The 22,229-nt window shown below is 35.3% G+C and overlaps 1 protein-coding gene, 1 long non-coding RNA gene and 1 other non-coding gene across 8 annotated transcripts in view; all 3 read right to left on the reverse strand.

The window, feature by feature from the left end:
* SCAPER (S-phase cyclin A associated protein in the ER) overlaps positions 1-22,229 on the reverse strand; it is a 522,269-nt gene that overhangs the window by 301,319 nt on the left and 198,721 nt on the right. The window lies entirely within an intron of this gene.
* On the reverse strand, positions 1,977-2,141 carry LOC123584631. The gene has a single exon (XR_006705585.1). It is a non-coding gene; the product is annotated as a U1 spliceosomal RNA (small nuclear RNA).
* On the reverse strand, positions 1,998-20,695 carry LOC123582665. Its single transcript, XR_006704508.1, has 3 exons — positions 20,684-20,695; positions 12,881-12,886; positions 1,998-2,107 (listed from the first exon to the last, which is right to left on the reverse strand). It is a non-coding gene; the product is annotated as an uncharacterized LOC123582665 (long non-coding RNA).

A 22,229-nucleotide genomic window follows, 5' to 3' on the forward strand; every position in this document is an offset into this window, starting at 1 on the left:
ACAACTATATGGGCAATTATTTTCCACAAAAGAGGCAAGAATATGCAATGGGAAAAAGACAGTCTCCTCAACAAATAGTGCTGGGAAAAGAGTACAGCTATATGCAAAAGAACAAAACCAGACCACTTACTTCCACTAAAACAAAAATAAACTCAAAATGGATTAAAGAACTAAATGTGAGACCTGAAACCATGATAATCCTAGAAGAGAACACACACAGCAATTTCTTTGACATTGTCTGTAGCAAGATTTTTCTAGATATGTCTCCCCATACAAGGGCAACACAAGCAAAAATAAACTACCAGGACTTTATCAAAATAAAAAGCTTTTGCACAGCAAGGGAAACAATCAACAAAATTAAAGGCAACCTTACAGAATGGGCCATATCCGATAAAGGGTTAGTATCCAAAACAGATAAGGAACTTACACAAGTCAACACCCCAAAAACAAATCCAATTAAAACTTGGCAGAAGACATTAACAAACATTTCTTCAAAGATGACACACACATGTCCAACAGGTACATGAAAAGATGCTCAACATCATGCATCATCAGGGGAATGCAAATCAAACCACAGTGAGATACCAACTCACACCTGTCAGAATAGCTAAAATAAAAAATACAAGAAATAAGTATTGGAGAGGATACAGAGAAGAAGGAATGCTCATGTACTATTGATGGGAATGCAAACTGGTGCAGACATTGTGGGTAACAGTATGGAAGGTCCTCAAAAAATTAAAAATAGATTACCTTTGATCCAGTAAGTGTACTACTTTATGTATTAACCCAAAGAATATAAAAACACTAATTCAAGAAGATATATGCACCCCTATGTTTACTGCATCATTATTTACAATATCCAAATTATGGAAGCAACCCAAGTGTCTATCAACAGTTGAAATGATAGAGATGATGTGGTGTGTGAGTGTGTGTAATATTATCCATATGAAAAATGAAATCTTGCCATTTGAAACAACATGGCTAGATCTACAAGGTATAATGCCAAGCAAAATAAGGCAGTCAGAGAAAGGAAAATATCTTATAATGTCACTCATATGTGGAATTTAAGAACCAAAACAAATGAACAAAGGAATAAAGAGACAAAAAACCAGACTCTTAAATACAGAGAACTGGTGGTTACCAGAGGGGAGTGGGTGGGGCAATGGGTGAAACAAGTGAAGGGGCTTGAAAGTACACTTAACATAATGAGCACTGAGTAATGTATAGACTGCTAAATCAGTATATTGTATACCTGGAAATAATATAACACTGGATGCTAATTATAATGGAATTAATTTAAATAAGATTAAAAGAAAAAAGTTCAAAAATTTAACAAAATAAAAACTTAAGAGGTAATAAAAAAAACAAAAAGCCTTAGAAAACTAAAATGACTAGAAAGACATAGACATAAGGACTAGTATTAACAATTACAAACTTACAGAACTAAGACTAAACTGGTAGTTAAAGGCTAAAGAAAATAGTATATCATGGCTGTGCCTCAGATTTTTCACAGTATTACTATTGAAAAAGGCGGAAAGAATGGGGAAAACTTATGAACAAAATTTTAAACTGTTCTCAGCAATTACATTGGTAGTAGGAGTAGTGGTAATGTCATTCTAAACCAGTTTGTGTGTAATGTGGGATGAAGTAAAGGAGATTATGGATATTATAATTGTATCATACTCTGTGTCTTCGATTCTCTGAATTTTTGGTATGGAAGAAAAGAGATACACTTAAAATACAGAAGAGGTTAAATAAAATGCCTATAGTCCTAAATTTAAATTTTAAGAATTCATGAGCCCATCATATTTAAAGAAAAAATAAAACATATGCACACACACATAAGTATATATGAGTGCAAATACAGAGTTCATATACAGAGCACATACATTTTATTTATTTCCTAATTCTGTTCACAATGACCTACTCAATAATAATTAGCAACCCTAATATACCATTTCTTTTTTTTTTTTAATCAGGGGAAAGCGTGAACACAGTCCCCCACTACCACAAATTATGCAGTCGAGTTTCCCACATTTGGGGAAATCGCAGAGGTCAGCACATCCCGAGTGCAATGGATAAGCCTCGCCCTGGGAAAACCACCTTCCTGATCATGGTATCTCCCCTGCCAGGTTAAGTATGCTAATATACCATTTCTTAAAAGTAACAAGGACTTCCAGTGAAATAACTGATCATAAGGGTAAAAAAACTGCCATACAAAGTAGCAGGATAACTATCAAATTCAACTAGGCTCATGTCAAAAGAATTTGATAGCAAACTTTTTAAGAGACTCCTACTGATCAAAATATGGCATAATTTGAGCTTCAAAAAAGAAAATTTGCAATGACTGAAACCCATCAAAAGTATTTAAATCCATGAGTTTTCAATAATACACATTTAAGGGATGCCTGGGTAGCTTAGTCAGTTAACCGTCTGACTTCAGCTCAGGTCATAATCTCTCAGTTCGCGGGTTCAAGCCCTGCATTGGGTTCTATGCTGACAGCTTGGAGCCTGGATATTGTTTTGGGTTCTGTGTCTCCCTCTCTCTCTGTCCCTCCCCTGCTCATGCTCTGCCTCTTTCTCTCTCAAAAATAAATAAAACGTTAAAAATTAAAAAAAATACACACATTAAAAAAAACTAGTTGGATGTCTTTGCAGGATATTAGAGAACAAATTCATTATTTTTAAAAGTGGCAAAAAAAAAATTTATCCTGCCATTCAGTAACCAAATAGTAGATGAGGGAAAGCATCTCTTTATAAATATGCACAAATAGTAAATGAAAATGAAATATAAAATTGGAATATACCCCTATCCATTAATTCATGGGTATAGGTATCCATTAATTAATAGCTAATATATCAATATAAGAAAAAGAAAGACAATCAAGACATTATGTTCATCTTGGCGAAAGAACTGGACACCAACTATAGATTTCCCAATTATAGAACTCAATACAAATTACGGATTTCAGTTGAACCTTATTCTGATCAAGCCTCTAGGTTCACCTGACATGGGCATGTAATAGAGGACACAGGGAAAACTTCCACTGGACACTGTACAGTAATAGAGCCTTAGAACGTCACATTATTCCTTAGTTAGGAACTGAATTTCCTAGTCCTATAAGTCCCTCTTATAGCTAGAAATAGCCTGACTGAATTCTAATCAATAGAATATGAATGCATGCTCAGTGTTTGAAGGTCCATTCACTTTATTCCTCTTCAGCAGACTGGAACACTCTAACACAGCTCTGAGCCTGAAGGAGAGGGCATATACTACAGGATGACAGAGAAAGATGGGTCGCTGAAAAACCAAACGGCATTTGATTCCACTCATAAACTGGAATCAGAAAAAAAATAAAAAGAATCAGGCCTATAAATACATAGAACAAACTCATAGTTAACAGGGGGAGAGGGGTGAATAGATGAAGGGGAGTAGAAGATACACACTTCCAGTTATGAAATGACTAAGTCACAGGGATAAAAGGCACAGCATATGTAATAGAGCAAATGATATTGTATTAGCCATGTAATAGGACAGACAGTAAGTAGTTACATGTGTGGTGAACACAGCATAATGCATAAATTTGTCAAATCACTAAGATCTACACCAGACACTAATATAACATTGAGTGTCAACTACACCCAAATAAAAATAAAATAGAAGGAAAGAAAAAAGGAAAGACAACATGGAATAAATCTACCCTGAATACTTCTACTGTTAACATCAGGGCAATACTGTAAGAAATAAAATTCCGTGTTCTCAAAATCATTGTATTTTTGTTGTCTTTATTAAAGCAGATTAGTCTTCTACTTGAATGAAATTATATAAAAAATTACATATATACCTATAAATACCTTTGTATACTTATATATGTATATGCATATGTATAAAGAAAATAAGGCAGGAGGAGTTTAGATGGCAGAGGAGTAGGGAAACCCTAAGCTTGCTTCATCGCTCAAATGCAGCTAGATAAATATATAATTTTGAACACCCAAGAAATCGATCTGAGAACTGAGAGAGCAAAAATGCTCAATTAGAGGTGAAAAAATAGCCACATAGTGGAGGGGAGGAGCTGCAGACAGTTGATCTGGGGAGAGAAGAGCTGTGGGTGCTGTGATAGGGACGGAGCCCTGACTGCCAAGAGAGGGGCGAAAAAGAAAGACTGAAAGTGCATACAGGGAATTGTACAAGAAAAACTTCCCCAAAACCACTGACTGAGGAAGGGAAGGAGCTGAACACCACAAGTTTTTATAAGCAGAGGAGCACAAAGTCTGAAGTTCTGGAGGTGTGCACCATCTCCAGGATTGTGCCTGGTAGGTTTAGTGGTGCTCCCATGGGGAAGGAGGGCAGAGACCCGGTAGAGGCAGCATGGTCTAAATATCCCTGGGGTCACATGGGAAGTAGTTCTCCTGCTTAGAGTGCATTTGGGAAAGGTGGCAAGGTCTCTCCGGGGCAAAAGACCCAATGGATGCCAGTGAACTGCCCATTCACTAAATAGGAACAGGGACTCTGGCTGAGAGCAGCCAGCCTTGGTGCCGGCTTTCTGCTGTGCTTTACCATGAACACCCAGCTGCTGGGCAATTGTGTAATCAATTTCTGGGAGAAGCTGGCACTGGCCACAGTGTAAGATCCTCCCCCAGAGGACCAGTGCAGGTCCACACAATGGATCTCTAATAAAATTTGGAGTTTTGAAACCTAGCCATGTGCCTGAAATAGAACACAGGAATGATGTGCTGCCTGGCAGGCAGACAGCTCAGATGCAGGCAGGGTGAAGGCAAGGATCTGGCAGAAGCCAGGGACACAAAAGAGGTGATTGTTTGCTCTTCTATGAGGGCTTCCTAAAGAGTGGCAGGAGCAAGATCCCTGCTCTGAGGATGAGAAAGTGGGACAACACCATTTTCACCACACCCATCAGCAGTGACCAACTTCAATGAGCAAATAAGTGCCATCAAAGTGGAAGCTGGAGCTGCTTACACCAAGTCTCCTAACCTGTGCTCTGCAGGCACATCTCCCCCTGAGAATCAGCGCAGTAGGTCCAACCCCTAGAGGACCAGCATAAACCCTTTGCACACACAAAGTCTACTGATCATAGAGTACTACAAAGTTTCAGCTCTAGGGGAAATAGGATCTAGCTTTTTTGGTTTTCTCCCACCTTGGGATACAGAAAAAGCAAGTTTTTAATTTTTTATTTTAAAATTTATTTTATTTTATATTATAAATACATACATATATCCACATCCACATACATATACATATACATGATCCAGATTCTTTTAATAATCAGACCAAAACACACCTAGGATATAGCTTCCATTTTTGCTTAGTTTTGTTTTTTTACCTTGAAAATATACCAAGACGGAGGAATTCATCCTAGAAGAAAGAGGAAGAAGTCATGGCCAGGGATTTATTCAGTACAGATATAAGTTAAATGTCTGAACTTGAATTAAAACAACAATTATGAGGATGCCACCTGGGCTTTAAAAAAAAGCATAGAAGACACTAGAGAATCCCTTACTGCAGTAATAAAAGAACTCAAAACTTAGACCAAAATTAAAAATGCTATAACCAAGGTACAAACCTGAATGGATGTCAGGACAGGGAGGACAGATGAAGCAGAGGAACGAATCAGTGACAGATAAGATACAATTATGAAAAACAATGAAGTTGAAAACAACAGAGATAGAAACATATTGTATCACAAATGTAGACATACAGAACTTATCAACTCCTTAAATTGTAATAACATTCGTGTCATGGGCATCTCTGAAGATGAAGAAAGACAAAAGGGGCAGAAAGTTTATTTGAGCAAATGATAACTGAAAATTTCCCTAATGTGGGGAAGGAAACAGACATCAAAATCTAAGAAGCACAGAATCGCCATTAAATTCAACAAAAGCCAGCCATCACCAAGATATATTATAGTCAAATTCACAAAATACACAGACAAGGAAAGAATCCTGAAAGCAGCAAGGGAAAAAAAAAAGTCTTTAACCTACAAGGGAAAATAGATCAGGTTTGCAGCAGACCTCTCCACAGAAACTCAGCAGGCCAGAAGGGAGTGGCAGGATACAGTCAACATACTGAATGGGAAAAAATATAAAGCCAAGAATCTTTTATATACCAAGGCTGTCATTTAGAATAGAAGGAGAGATAAATACTTTCCCAAACAAAAACAAAAGGAGTTCATGTCTACAAAACCTGACCTGCAAAAAATATTATAGGGGACTCTTTCAGTGGGGGAAAAAAAGACCAAAAGCAACAAAGACTATAAAGGACCAGGGAACATCACTAGAAGCACCAAATCTACAGGTAACACAAAAGCAGTAAATTCATGTCTATCAATAATGACTCTGGGAGTGCCTGGGTGGCTCAGTTGATTAAGTGTCTGACTTTGGCTCAGGTCATGATCTTGCATGAGTTTGAGCCCCATGTCAGGCTCTGTGCTGACAGCTCAGAGCCTGGAGCCTGCTTCAGATGTCTCCCTCTCTCTTTACTCCTCCCCTGCTTGGACTCTGTCTCCCTCTCCCTCACTCGCTCTCTCTCAGAAACAAAATAAAACATTTAAAAAAAATCACTCTAATGTAAATGGTCTAAATGCTCCAATCAAAAGACATAGGGTGTCAGAATGGTTATGAAACAAACAAACAAGACCTATCTACATGCTGCTTACAAGAGACTCACTTTAGAGCTAAAGAGACCTGCAGATTAGAGATGAAGGGATAGAAAACCATCTACCATGATAATGGACATCAAAAGAAAGCCAGAGGAGCCATACTTATATCAGAAAAATTAGATTTTAAAACAAAGACTATAACAAGAGATGTAGGAGGGCATTATATCATAATTAAGAGGTCTATCCATCAAGAAGATCTAACAATTATAAACATTTATGCCCCCAAATTGAAAGCACCTAAATATATTAATTAATAACAACCATAAAGGAACTCATTGGTAATAATACAATAAGAGTACGGGACTTTAATACCACACTTACTGCAGAGCATCTAAGCAGAAAATCAACAAAGAAATAATGGCTTTGAATGACACACTGGACTGGATGGACCTAACAGATATATTCAGAATATTTCATCCTAACACAGCAGAATACACATTCTTCTTGAGTGCACATGGAACATTCTCCAGAATAGATCACATAGTGGGTCACAAATCAGACCTCAACAAATACAAAAAGACTGAGATCATACCATGAATATTTTCAAATGACAACAATATGAAACTTGAAGTCAACCACAAGAAAAAATATGGAAAGCCCACAAATACACAGAGGTTAAAGAACATTCTACTAAAGAATGTATGGGTTAACCAGGAAATTAAAAAACAAATAAAAAAGTACATGGAAGCAAATGAAAATGAAAACATGACTTTGAGATGCAGCAAAGGCAGTCTTAAGAAGGAAGTTTATTGCAATACATGTCTACTTCAAAAAGCAAGTCTACAATATACAACCTAACCCTATACCTAAAGGAGCTAGGAAAAGAACACCAAGTAAAGACTAAAGCAAGCATAAGAAGGGAAATAATAAAGACTAGAACAGAAATACATAATATAGAAACAAGAAAGAACAGTAGAACAGGTCAACAAAACTAACAGCTGGTTTGTCAAAAGAATTAACAAAATTGATAAACCCCTAGCCAGACTTATCTAAAAGAAAATAAACTCAAATAAATAAAATCATGAATGAAAGAGGAAAGATAACAATCAACACCACAGAAATACAAATAATTATAAGAGAATATTATGAAAAATTATATGCCCCAAACTGGCCAATCTGGAAGAAATGGACAAATTCCTAGAAACATACAAACTACCAAAACTGAAACAGGAAGAAATAGTTACTTTGAACAGACACATAACCAGCAAAGAAACTGAATCAACAATCAAAAATTTCCCATCAAACAAACATCCAGGGCCAGATGGCTTTCCAGGGGAATTCAACAAGACATTTAAAGAAAAGTTAATGCGGAGTCTTCTCAAACTGTTTCAAAAAACAGCAATGAAAGGAAAAATTCCAAACTCCTTCTACAAGGCCAGCATTACCTTGATTCCAAAACCAGACAAAGCCCCGACTAAAAAGAGTTATGGGCCAATATCCCTGATAAATATGGATGCAGAAATTCTCAACAAGACAGTAGCAAATTGAATTCAAAGTGCATTAAGAATTATTCACCATGATCAAGAGGGATTTATTCCTAGGCTGCAGGTCTGGTTCAATATTCGCAAATCAATCATGATACACCACATTAATAAAAGAAAGGAGAAGATACATATGATTCTCTCAATATATGCAGAAAACCATTTCACAAAATACAGCATCCATTCTTTTTAAAGTTTATTTATTTTGAGAGAGAGAGCATGTGCACAAGCAGGGAGGGGCAAAGAGAGGGAAAGAGAGAATCCCAAGCAGGCTCTGCACTGTCAGCGCAGAGCCCTAAGCAGGGTTCAAACTCATGGAACCATGAGATCATGACCTTAGACAAAATCAAGAGTCAGATGCTTAACTGACTGAGCCACCCAGGCACCCCAATACAGCATCCACTCTTGATAAAAACCCTTAAAAAAGTAGGGATAGATGGAACATACCTTTACATCATAGAGGCCACATATAAAAGAGCCACAACTAATATCATCCTCAATGGCGAAAAAGTGAGATCTTTTCCTCTATGGTCGGGAACAAGACAAGGATGTCCACTCTCATATTACTATTTAACATAGTACTGGAAGTCTTAGCCTCAGCAATCAGACAACAAAAAGAAATAAAAGGCATCCAAATCAGCAAGGAAGAAGTCAAACTTTCACTATTTGCAAACGACATGATACTCCATGTAGAAAACCCAAAAGACTCCACCAAAGAGTTGCTAGAACTAACACATTAATTCAGCAAAGTTGCAGAATATAAAATCAATGTACAGAACCTTGTTGCATTTCTATACAACAATAATGAAGCAGCAGAAAGGGAAATCAAGGAATTGATCCCATTTACAACTGCATCAAAAACTGTAAGACACCTAGGAATAAACCTAACTACAGAGGTAAAAAATATGTACTGCGAAAACTACAGAACACTTATAAAAGAAACTGAAGAGAACACAAAGAAATGGAAAAACATTCCATGCTCAAGGATTGGAAGAACACTGTTAAAATGTCAATACTACCCAAAGCAATCTACACATTTGCTGCAACCGCCATAAAAATACCATCAGCATTTTTCAAAGAGCTAGAACAAACCGTTTCTAAAACTGTATGCAACCAAAAAGACCCCGAATACCAAAGCAATCCTGAAAAAGAAAAGCAAAGCCTGAGACATAACGATCTCACTCTTCAATCTACGTTATAAAGCTGTAGTCATTAATATAGTATGGTACTGGCACAAAAACGAACACACAGATCAATGGAACAGAACAGAAAACCCAGAAATGCACCCACAGTTATATGGTCAACTAATCTTCAACAAAGCAGGAAAGAATACCCAATGGAAAAACGACAGTCTCTTCAACAAATGGTGTTGGGAAAAATGGAGGGTAACATGCAGAAGAAAGAAACTGGACCACTCTCTTATACCATACACAAAAATAAGTTCAAAATTGATTGAAGAATAAATTTCTAAGTGTGAGACAAGAAACCATAAAAATCCTGGAGAACACAGGCAGCAACCTCTTTGAGCTTGGCTGTTGAAACTTCTCACTAGACACTGGAGGCAAGGGAAACAAAAGCAAACATGAACTACTAAGACTTCATCAAGATAAAAAACTTCTGCAGAGCAAGGGGAACAATCAACAAAACTAAAAGGCAACCAGTGGAATGGGAGAAGATATGTGCCAACAACATATCTGATAAAGGGTTAGTATCCAAAATCTATAAAGAACTTATGAAACTCAACACCCAAAAACAAATAACCCAGTTAAGAAATGGGTAGATGACATGAATAGACATTTTCCAAAAAAGACATACAGATGGTTAAAAGACACATGAAAAGATACTCAACATGGCTCATCACCAGGGAAATACAAATCAAAACCATGATGAGGTACCACCTCATACCTGTCAGAATGGCTAAAATTAACAACACAATAAACAGCAGGTGTTGAACAGGATGCTGAGAAGGGGAACACTTGCACTGTTGGTGGGAATGCAAACTGGTACAGCCACTGTAGAAGACAGTATGGAGGTTCCTCAAAAAACTAAATACAGAACTACCCTATGATCCAGCAATGGCACTATTAGGTATTTAGCCAAAGGATACAAGAATACAGATTTGAAGGGATACACATTCCCAGATACTTAAAGCAGCAGTATCAACAAACTATGGAGAGAGTCCAAATATCCATCGAATGATGGATAAAGAAGGTATGTGTGTATGTGTGTATACACACATGTATACACATATGTATGTGTGTATACACACATGGATACACACATGGATACACATGTGTATGTGTGTATACACACATACATACACACATACACACAATAGAATATTAGCGATCAACAAGAATGAAATCTTATCATTTGCAACAAAATGGAATGAGCTAGACTGTTTTATGCTAAGCGAACTAAGTCAATCAGGGAAAGACAAATACCATATGACTTTTCTCATATGTGGAATTTAAGAAACAAAACAGATGAACATATGGGGAGGGGAAAAAGGAGAGAGGAAAATAACCAGTAAGATACTCTTTACGACAGAAAACAAACTGAGGGTTAATGGAGGGAGCTGGGTGGAGGCTGATGGGTATTAAGGAGGGCACTTGTTGGGATGGCACTGGGTGTTATACGTAAGTGATCAATCACTAAATTCTACTCCTGGAAACAATTTTACACTGTATGCTAAGTAAGTAGAATTTAAATGAAAAAATTGAAAAAAAAAAAAGAAAGAAAGAAAAGAAGGCAAAACACTAAAACGTTCCCAGATTAATGTGATAGATTTTTAATTCTCTCTTTATAATAAGAATGTATAATAGCAGGAAGTCTTTTTAAAAATACTATCATGAAATGATATCTGGAAATTGATTTCAAAATAGTATTTGGGAGGGATTCATTATGAATTTCATTGTTATGACTCAGTGATGAGTACATGGAGGTTCATCATACTGTTCTATTACTTATGTTTTAATTTCTCCATAACAACCAGTTCAGAAAAGAGTCACCTTGTAAGGAAAAATTATTTGTACACATGAGTCTTAAAACTATTTGGCTTGCCAAAAGAAGTAAATGAAATCATAATATTCATATCCCTGAATTATCTAAGAGCTGAACTTAAAATATGAACAGATTTACAGACTAACATCTGCAGATTTGATCACTGAAGTGTGCGGCACAAGTTTGAAATCTGTTATAAGGATGGGAGATAATATCTTATAAAAAAAAGTAGAAATAATAAGGAATTGTTTTACTGAAAGAAGTAGTGACATATTTTATTGACCCAATCATATTCCTCACATGGCCCTCTTATGTCTGAGACTATGGGACGGACAGGGCAAAAGTTAACTGGCAATTACAATATGGTGAATAAACCGAGCCTCCTAAGAAAGAGTGCTGACCTAAAAGATCCAGACTCTCCTCGCTGAGTCAAAGATGAAGGTTCTAATGCTCTTCACCCTAATTCCATAGCCCAATCTGTTGTGACAGGAAGTACACTAGCAGGATCCATCCACTAGTTAAAATTAATCTTGCTGCTCAAGGTCCAGCATCCAGTATATTTGAGCAATCCTTGGGCACCTGTGTACACAGGCAGGCAGCACTTCCTCTCACTCGAATCTATACTCAGCAGTAGTCCATTCCATAAAATTTGACTCTTTTTTCTTTCCCTACTTACTGCTCTAGATTCCTGCTATGATTTGAGCCTGCCCTGAACCCTAGAACCTAACGTTTGGGCTCTAATTCTTGATGACATCCTTTCTTAAAAGGAACTGGCCAAGATCAGGAAAATAGAGCAGTCTCATTTCCTTTTACTTGAAAATATTACTTGCTTCAAGTTATCTATAGCTCTGGCCATTCAAAAATGGAACTTTTCAGGTATCAGTATCCCTGATATCAGTATTAAGTGTTCTACTTAATATTTAGTAATATTTAATAACATGCTCCATTAAAAAATAATAAAGATACTAACTACTTCTGCAAAACTGCCATAAAGGAACAGAGGTAAAAAAATATTTCTCTATAAATATATACACTGCAGACAAAATATCAGCAGTAGGGAATTGATTGTATAAATTATAGTGCATGCAATAAAATGATACTACACAGATTTGATTAATTTTAAACAACAGTAATGATATTAAAAACATACACTGGATAATGTTACATGAAATTTCAGGATTCAAACCTATGCCATGTAGTTTATACATAAATAAGCATGTAAATTTATATATTCATGTATAAAAAGCAGAAAATAGGTCAAATGTTAACTAAGTATTATTTATTTTTTATCCAATTTTCTACATTAATATTTTAATTATTGCAAAATTAATGCTAATATGGAAATGCAAAGAAAAGCAAGCTTTTTAAAGAGTGTTTTCTTATAATTGTATAAGCTTATAATTGTAAGCTTATTAGTGCTGTGGAAGAATGAATGTAACTATGCAAAACTACACTCATCTTTTTAATCTCCTCACAGTTCTACTATGCCACAGTCATAAGAAAAAGCAAAATATACTCCTTAAGACACAGTATCTGTGATTTACTTAGTCATTTTCAAAATACAAAGTACTCGGGACCAAAAATCATCCCAAAGGCCCCTGAATCTCCTTCCTTCCTAACAGAAAAAGTACAACTCCTAATCTCATGGAATCCTGGCTCAATGCAAGTCCTACTCTCCTACTAACAAGTCAGAAGTGAGTCTAAGTTGGCCATTTTGGCTACTTGATACTATTAATCCTACATAAGCATTAATAGGAGTCACTGTTTTTCTTTTAGGGATAGAAAAGCAGAGTGATGCAGTAGAACCAGCACTGAACTATGAATCAAAATACCTACAGCAAGATAAAGTCTACAATTCATGACTGAGTGACTTCTCTGGGCCTCAGTTTCCTCCCTAGTAAAATAAAGAGATTAGACAATAAATCCTAAGGTTCTCCCTTTTCTAACGTTGTAACTAGCCCAAAAGGTAATCAGTGATGGCTAATTATACACACACAAATTGTAAGTCTAATTTTTAAGTCACAATTGTGACTTATTTAAAAAACATTGCTACAATATGAAATACGAATGATGTATATAAGGAAACTAATACCTATATGGACATGATCTCATCAAAGTTTATACCCTTATTCTTTTAATTACCTTTATGGTCTTTCTACCATAATTTGCTATATTAAATAATTCATACTGAGATTTATGACCTTGATGTTCTTTCACTCTTCCTAAAAGTTCTCATACTGCCTCATTTTTTAATAGAGAAATGAAAAAAATTAAGCTACAGACAGATTCATGACTTTTGGAAAAGAATGTAAAAGTTCTAAAAATAGGTTAAGCAAGAAAACATAAGTGACACAATAAAGAATTTTATTAAACTGCCATTTTTAGAACTCAAGTTATACCTCAGAATAAACACATTTCATAAAATGTGGTATATCAAAAGAAATAATCTGCTGCCCATTGTTCTAAAATATTACAACACAGACATGAGAATATTTAAGGATGTTCTTTTTAGGATCAAAAGAGTTTAAACACGTCTCCTTTGAAAAAAAATGGACTAAAGCTTCATTGCAATAATACAAATGTATTTGAAAATCAAAAGTCCTCTTTATTGAAATCCAATCTCATACTCAAGAAGCTTACTTATTTCTTTGCAGCTAAAAGTTTGCTTTCAAGAGCAGAGTGGATACCAAGTTACAATCTAAATATATGAGGAATAAATGTAAGGGTTTTCATATATTGTTTGGAAAAACATTTTTCTCTAAACCTCATCCTGTACTTCTTCAACTATGAATCTAAAATCCAACGATACCAGTCTATTCTAAAACCAATGTTTTTTCTTATATTCTTAAAAATATTATAAGGCATTCTATTCTTTTAAGCCTACGTGGCAGAACAACAATTAAGCTAAATAAGGAGGCATTTTACAACACTTCCTCACTGCCTTCTACAAAAACTGGGGAAAGGTGGAGGCTGGAGGAATGGAACATCTTTTTTTTTTCTGGATGATGATAAGGGTAAGAAAAGTGAGGGGTGAGGGGGAAGTAGAGGAATGGAGAATGAAGGAAGAGAAGAAGAAGAAAAAATTAGAAGAGAAGAAAAATTAGGAGAAAAAGAAGCAGATGAACGGAGGAAATAAAAGAATACTCAACTAAAACAACATGGTATTTTTAGACAGCACTCTACCATATATTTTGAATACCAATACCACTCTTCAATATGATATACTGAAAACAATAAGTTGTAATTAGTTCATTAACATTTAGTTTATTAACATTTAATCCAATAGTTACTATATGCCAAGGGCTTATGCTAACTGCTAAAGTTAAAGAGGTAAGATTCTCTGGGTGTCAGAGTTTTACCAAGAATAACACCAAAACAATCTGCAGTAAACTATTATTCTGACTGGTATCACTCCACAAACTGTTCAGCAGATTATCCTCCGGAATGAGTTCAGAGGAAAGATGATTTGTAATTAGTGATTTGTAAGATGGAATTTGCCATATCAAATAAAGTATCTACAGATATTACTAAACACTATTCAAAAATAAAGCACCATATAAAGAACTAGTTCAGTTTTAAAAATGAGTGTGTTTAGAGATTCATGAAACTCAGACAGCATACACTGAAAAGTTAGGCTCACTTGACATTCATCTGTGCTTCCCTGGTGCCTGGACTAATGCAAAGTGCACAAGCAGGTGCTGAAAAAATGCTTAAAAAGATAAGAAGTTTGAGAATTCTATTACATTTAAGTAAAACTTAAAAATTTGTCAAACAGTAAATTTAATAAAATCTGAAATGTAATGCTTTTTATCAAAACAATGCCTTTTGTGACAGCATCCATTTTGAAAAATTAAACATAAGACAATGACAACTTTTAAAACCTGATAGACAATTTTAATTAGACAAAAGATTCAACTCCACCAAGGTCCCTTTCTACAGGTATAGGACACACTTCTATTTTTATCTACTATAGTCTATGTATTACATTGTCTCAAGTGACAAACAAGAAAAATGAAGCTAATGAAATACTGTGAAACAGACACCACGCCAAAGAGAAAAGGCCATCTTCTGATAGGATGATAGCTGACCATCTGTCCCCCTGCCACTCAGTGACAATTACAAATACTCCATCAGTTTTCCTGTAGGTGGAGATGATAAATGGGGTAAAGACTTCTTTTGTAGATTCTGCTGTTCTTTTCTGATCTAATCTGAGGTTTAACAAATGACTCAAAGGAAAGCACAGAGTTCAACAAGCTTATTAATTTATTATGCCGTGAAGATAGAGAAAGGTTGAACTCAATACTGCAACAGGGAATGGTTCAATTATATTGAACCAAGCTTTGTAATGAAAGGTATTTTCTCAGAATTCTCAGATTTCAAATACAGCATGGTACATTACAATTAGGCTTCATCCTTCAAAGTCATCTCAATAATATCCCAGTAACAATATTACCAAAGATCACAAATAACATCACCCTTTCAATAAAAGATCAAAGGGAAAAGAATGCTCAGAGGCAAAGCTGGAAGTCCTCAGTTGTGAGCGCCTTTCACAGCCCTAGGTGACAAGAGCTTCAGAAACTCTGTAGCTTCACATCAAAGTCACCAGAACCAGGACACAGATTGTCTATAAGTCTATTTAAGTGTTTAAGAAAAAGACATATGCAAAAATATAAATATGTTAAAAGTAAAAGAATAGAAAAAGATACACTAACGCTAGATAAAAGAAAGCTGGAATGGATAATTAATATTTAGGTAAGGTGGCAAAAAATATTACTAGCAATAAAGAAGGTGATTTCATATGAAAGGGGTCAATTAATCAAGGGGACATAACAATCATTAGCATTTATGCCCCTAATAATACAATTTGAAACAACATAAAGCAAAAACTGATCGAACTGCCAAGAGAAATAGAAGAATTCACAATTAAAATAAAAGGTTTCAATATCCCTTTCTCAAAAATTGATAGAACAAAAGTAGGCAGATAATCAGCAGGGATACAGTAGATGAGGAAACTTACTGAGGCGGCAGCTATGTTCACTGTCCTGATCATGGTGATGGTATGAATACGCTAAAAGTTATAGTAAACTTAAAAGTAAGTGCAGTCTAATTTATGATAGTTATGCCTCAAAGCTGTTTAAAAACAGCAACAATTTTGGGGTGCCTGAGTGGTTCAGTCAGTTGAGCGTCTAACTCTTGATTTCTGCTCAGGTCATGATCCCAGGGTTGTAGGGTCAAGTCCCATATTGGGCTCTACACGGAGTGTGGAGCCTGTTTAAGACTCTCTCTTTCTCTCTCTCCCTCTGCCCCTCTCTCCCGCTCATGTGCACCCTCTTTCTAAAAAATATATATATTAAAAAAGAATAAAAATGGCAACAATTTTCTAACTTGTATGAATTGAGGCACTATAATATTCAGTAGAAAAGAGTTAAGTCCAAAAGGGTGTATATAGCATGGTACTTTTTTATAAAGCAGGAAACAGCTAAAATAAAATTATACTTTTTAAGAACAGACCTAGGTGCAAAAACAAAACTATGATGGAGACAAGAGCAAAAGGGAGAAGAAGGGAGGGAAATGATATAAAGGGACATATCAGGCGAGACTATCCAAAACTAGGTTTGCAAAATTAATACCATACAAAAATAATATTCAAGGAGAGAGGCATGAAATAGGAAAGAGAGACCCTTCATATTTTTAAGAGGTAAAATTCATCAGTAAGACAAAAATTATGTAAATAGTTGTAATCATGATAATAAAACATTGTGATATACATATATATAGAATGATTTTTAAAACACAAGAAGACATGTATAAATAGTAATAATAGTATACTGGCAATCTTTCCATTTTTGAGAAAAGGGTATTAGTGAGCAGAAAAAATAGGTATGAAAAATGAGAATATTTGCATAACAATGAGCAAATCTGATCTAATATATATTATATATACCCAAAGAGAGAAATGTATTCTTAATGTTTTACAGTGTATTAAGCCATAAAGAAAATCAATAAACTCTCCAAAGTAGAAGCCTAGATAAACCATACACTCTGATCATAATGTGACAAAAGTTGAAATTAAAAACAAAGAACAGGACTCATTTTAGCACCACATAGTTTAAAACTGAAACAATGCCCAGAAGATTAGTCTGGTCCCTATACAGAATGGCAGTCAAATCCATGAATCACTTCAGACTTTTAAATGGCACATATATACTCATACTCATAAAACAAAAGGCACTGCCACCTCTAATCCATAACCTTGGAAATACCTTTTTGTTTAAAAGGAAATAACTGTAATTCTAAATTGTTGGAATTTTTTAAATTTTGTCACTTTAAAATACTTTTAAAACCCATTAATTTAGAAACAAAATAAGCCTACTAAAACATGTTTAAGAGTTAAATGAAGAAAATGAACGCTTAACTAAAGGACACATAAACAAATGCAAGACACAAGTAGACAAACATGTTGCTGGATGGAAAGAAAATATATTTAAAAGATGCCTACTCTTGCCAATTTAATGTAGAATTCCACAGCAATGTCAATAAAAATTCAGACTGGATTTTCTTAGTTTAACAAGTTAATTGCAGAGGTTATGTACAAACTGAAAAGCAGAGCCAAGTCAATTTTGAAAAAATAATAAAGAAGAAAAAATCTACACTACTAGGAATGGAAGCAAGAAAACAAAGAATACTATCTCTCAATTTTTGGAGAAAATAATTATTAAGCCACAAATCTACACCCAGTGAAAATATCTTTCACAAGCAAAAGCACTAGAAACAAACAAAAACATAATTTCCTACCAGGAGATACTCACTAACCTGAGTGGGGGATACACTGATAGTTGTTTTATTATTAGTCTACAAATAATAGGAACAGAAAGCAACAGAAAAAAAGGAAAAATCCAGTATTTGGATTAAAGGCATCAAAGGATAGTGCAATAAATTTAAAATAAAAGAATTAAGAATATAATTGGCTAAATTATCCAAGTTCACTATGATAGCCATCTATGGTGGCACATGCATTAATTTACCTAATTTAACCATGAACAAAAATTATGGACACAGAAGATTCCTGAGCAACATGGGCATGAATATAATTGCCATTGTTGTAGTTCTTTATTTTTTTAAAAATGTTTATGCTTTTGTCAATATTACCCACAGACATGATTAACACAGTCAATGGTTCAAAGAAAGTAGTTTCCCACCGCTCTCCCACTTCTTTCTCCAATCCAGGCACAATGGTTTTAGTAGGTTATTTTATCTTTCTTCTCTATATTCCTGAATATACATTTGCATTGCCACTTCTTCATTTTCCAGTTTTAGGATTATCTACTGATTTCTCAGCATGCAACATAAGGATTTAGTTCTATTCCCAGAGCCTGGCGTCACTACCCACACTTTATAGCTTCTGTATCCCCTCCATCTTTCCAAATATGGAGGGACCAGGAAATAAGTGTTATCTCATTATCTAGGTGACAGAAATACGGGGTTTATTACACTCCTTTATGATGCTGAAATACTTTGTAATCTAAAACAAATTTTTGAGAGAGAGGACCAAATTTGGGATTGTGAAAATTTTGTTTTACAACTTTGTGATTTTCCTGACACAACAGATGTGCCTCTAAAGACTGCAAGAGAAGTCAATTGACAAAATAATTATTACTAAAACTCAATAACTCTGATCAGAGGTCTGCTCCTCTATAAATATTTACTTTGGAACTAATATGCTGGCCATTGAATTTCAGATAAAGAACCTAATAAAGTCCAAATTAAAATAAAAGCATTTAGGGGCACCTGGGTGGCTCAGTCAGCTAAGTGTCCAACTCTTGATTTCGACACAGGTCATGATCTCACGGTTCCATGAGTTCAAGCCCGACTGATGGGCTGATGGCATGGAGTCAGCTTGAGATTCTCTCTCTCCCTCTTTCTCTGTCCCTACCCTGCTTGTACTCTAAATAAATTAATAAATTAATTAATTAAAATAAAAGCATTTAAAATCAATTATTTAGTAAGGAAAATAAGAATTATGTAAATTAGGCAAATAAAATGTTAAACTCATTAACTATTCTTGTCAGAGTGAGAACATTCCTGCTTATAAACTCCTATTAATAAATCCATTATTTCCGGGGCACCTGGGTGGCTCAGTTGGTTGAGCATCTAATTTCAGCTCAGGTCATGATCTCAACAGTTCATGGGTTCAAGCCCCACATCGGGCTTCAGATTTGTATGTGTCTCTCTCTGTCTCTCAAAAATAAATAAACATTAAAAAAGATTTTAAAAATAAATCCTTTATTTCCTTTATCGTTACAATATGAAATTATCATATTATGGATTTCAAGATTACGCATGTATCAAATTTCTATATAAAGAAGTACATATTACAAAACTTTGAGAGAAGTAGAAGCAGCTTGGGTTATATAAATATGCCTCACTACAACACTGTTTCTGATCCTCTATCATGCAACTGAAAGAAAGCAGCTGCAAAATAGTCATCACAATTGCTTTGGTCTTTTAATGTCGCCCATGGTGATGATTCTGCAACTCCTCACAAATGACACACAAAAGCCAGATGAAAATGTATTAGTCTGTAATCTGTAGATGTGTAAAAGTAGTCACTATTCTAGACATCCCAAGCCACCATGATCTTGAATAAGAGTTTAAGGAGTTTAAGAGTTTATGTCTTTTAAAAAGCAATAATGTTTAGATATTTAATCAACTTTGTAAAGGGAATGGGTATCAGCTACAAATAACAGCCAACATGTTACAACTTAAACACTTAAAATATCAGGTTGGGACACTCCATTCTAATTTCCAAATAAACACATGCAAAAAGGAAAAAACAGTTTTAATTACTATAAGCAAACTATAAAATTAGATAACTATCATATTGTAAACAAAAAACAGTACATATTATAATACATATGGACTCATGCAGAGAAATACAGTTGAAAATGGCTTTTCACATTTGTATAGCTATCTAAGGGTCACAAAACAGAGTTTTATCAAACACTAGAGAGCTTAAGTATCTAAATTGCAGGCATTTGCTACCTATTTGAAATTACATTTTATTTTATTTATTTTTTTAATGTTTATTCATTTATTTTTGAGAGAGAGAATATGTGAGTGGGGGATGGACAGAAAGACAGACACAGAACCTGAAGCAGGCTCCAAGCTGTCAGCACAGAACCCAATGCAGGGCTCAAACCCACGAACAGTGAGATCATGACCTGAGCCAAAGTTGGATGCTTAACCAACTGAGCCACCCAGGTACCCTTGAAACTGCATTTTAAAATAAACCAACTGTGTTTTTAAAAAAAGGTTCATGGAAGAGAATTTCATGTAGTTGTAATTTACCAACCCAATGACAGAGAATCTTGAAAAAACTGTAAAAAAACTACAGTTCTGATTAATGATCAATATTTCTAAAACTGAATGTTAACTAAAAGAAAACCAATACAGAAAAGAGACTGCGATTTTTTTTAAATTTTTTTAAGTTTATTCATTTTTCAGAGACACAGTGAGACAGAGCACGAACGGAAGAGGGGCAGAGAGAGAGGGAGACACAGAATCCGAAGCAGGCTCCAGGCTCTTAGCTGTCAGCACAGAGCCCGATGTGGGGCTCGAACTCACAAACTGTGAGATCATGACCTGAGCCAAATTCCGATGCTCAACCGACTGAGCCACCCAGGCGCCCCAAGACTGTGATTATTAGCAGGAAAAGTGCAATGGTCATATAACATCAGAAAATGTATGCAAAAAGGACATCAATGAAGTAATATTTCAAAATTATGAATGTGATGATCTATTTTAACTTTCTTAGCATATGGCATTTGCCCAGTTCAACTCTGCTAGAAAGGTGGTTAGAATTTGTTCTAAAATAAATACAAGAAAAATACACTCTACAATAATCAACTTTAGACATATAAAACAGATAAATGCAGCAAAACAATAGGTTTATAAACCAAGTTAATCGCCTGAGATTTAACAAATTTATTTATCTTGCCCTTTAGCATGTCAATAATGAAGCCTAGAGAATTCAAACCATAGTATTTATTCCACAGTAAGAAGAAAATTCCCTTTTCCAACCTTAAGGCTCAATTGCTTGGTTAGAATGAGGAGGAAGGAGTGGTTAAAGGAAATTTTATCTCTTTCCAGCCAAAACATTTTGAAGATAAAAGGAGGGGGAAAAAAAAGTTTTAATGTGTATCCCAAGGGGGATAATATGTTAGCTAAGTGACAGTAATGCCCAAAGTATAATTTTGATTCTCAAAAGAAACAGTCTCTCCATCTGTCCCTGTCACCAAATAGGTCTATTAGTATGGCCTTGCTAGGTGGTCAGGAAGATGTCTTGTGTTTTAGCTTTCCCAAAATGTTCTTAGTTCTTATGTGGTATGAACCCTGTGGTAGAAGCCAGTAGGCCTGTCAGGGCCAGAATGAAGGTTATGGCAAAGACTCGGAGACATATGGGCAGAGAGGACTGAGGGGTGACCTGGTCAGGAAGAGGCAAACACATGGCTGATGCTCCACTGTAACACTAAGTGGAAAGAAGAGATCAAGAGTTCACCAGCCACTCTTCATGATTGGTTTACTAAGTGAACAGGTAAAGAAGGGTCTCACACTGGAAATCAGAAAAGAAAGAAGACATCTGGTAGAAAGACCTCAACTTTTCCTCTTAATATGGGGTCAAGTAAGCCATACTCTTCCTCCAATACACATAGATGCTATCTTAAGGAGATAAGCAAGTGGATAAAGGCTAAGGATTGTTATTCAAAAGAGGCTAGGTACAAACTAGAGAAACCGTTTAAATTATTGGATCAAACTAAGTTTAAAACAAACTGGTTACCTACTTCAAATTTTTTCCTTAAACCAATGAAGAAGACTAAATCAGCACGGATAAATAGCTACATGCCTCTGCACGCCCACGTTCCAATGTGGTGAATTTACCACCATAAGAATTCTAAAAGTTAGAAGAATTGTATGTTAACAATCAGCTATATATGTGTGTTACATACTGAATACATACACATGTTCTCTCTCACACACACATTCTCTCTCACACATATACACATACACCACA

This window comes from Leopardus geoffroyi, chromosome B3 (assembly GCF_018350155.1).
Source record: "Leopardus geoffroyi isolate Oge1 chromosome B3, O.geoffroyi_Oge1_pat1.0, whole genome shotgun sequence".
NCBI lineage: Eukaryota > Metazoa > Chordata > Mammalia > Carnivora > Felidae > Leopardus > Leopardus geoffroyi.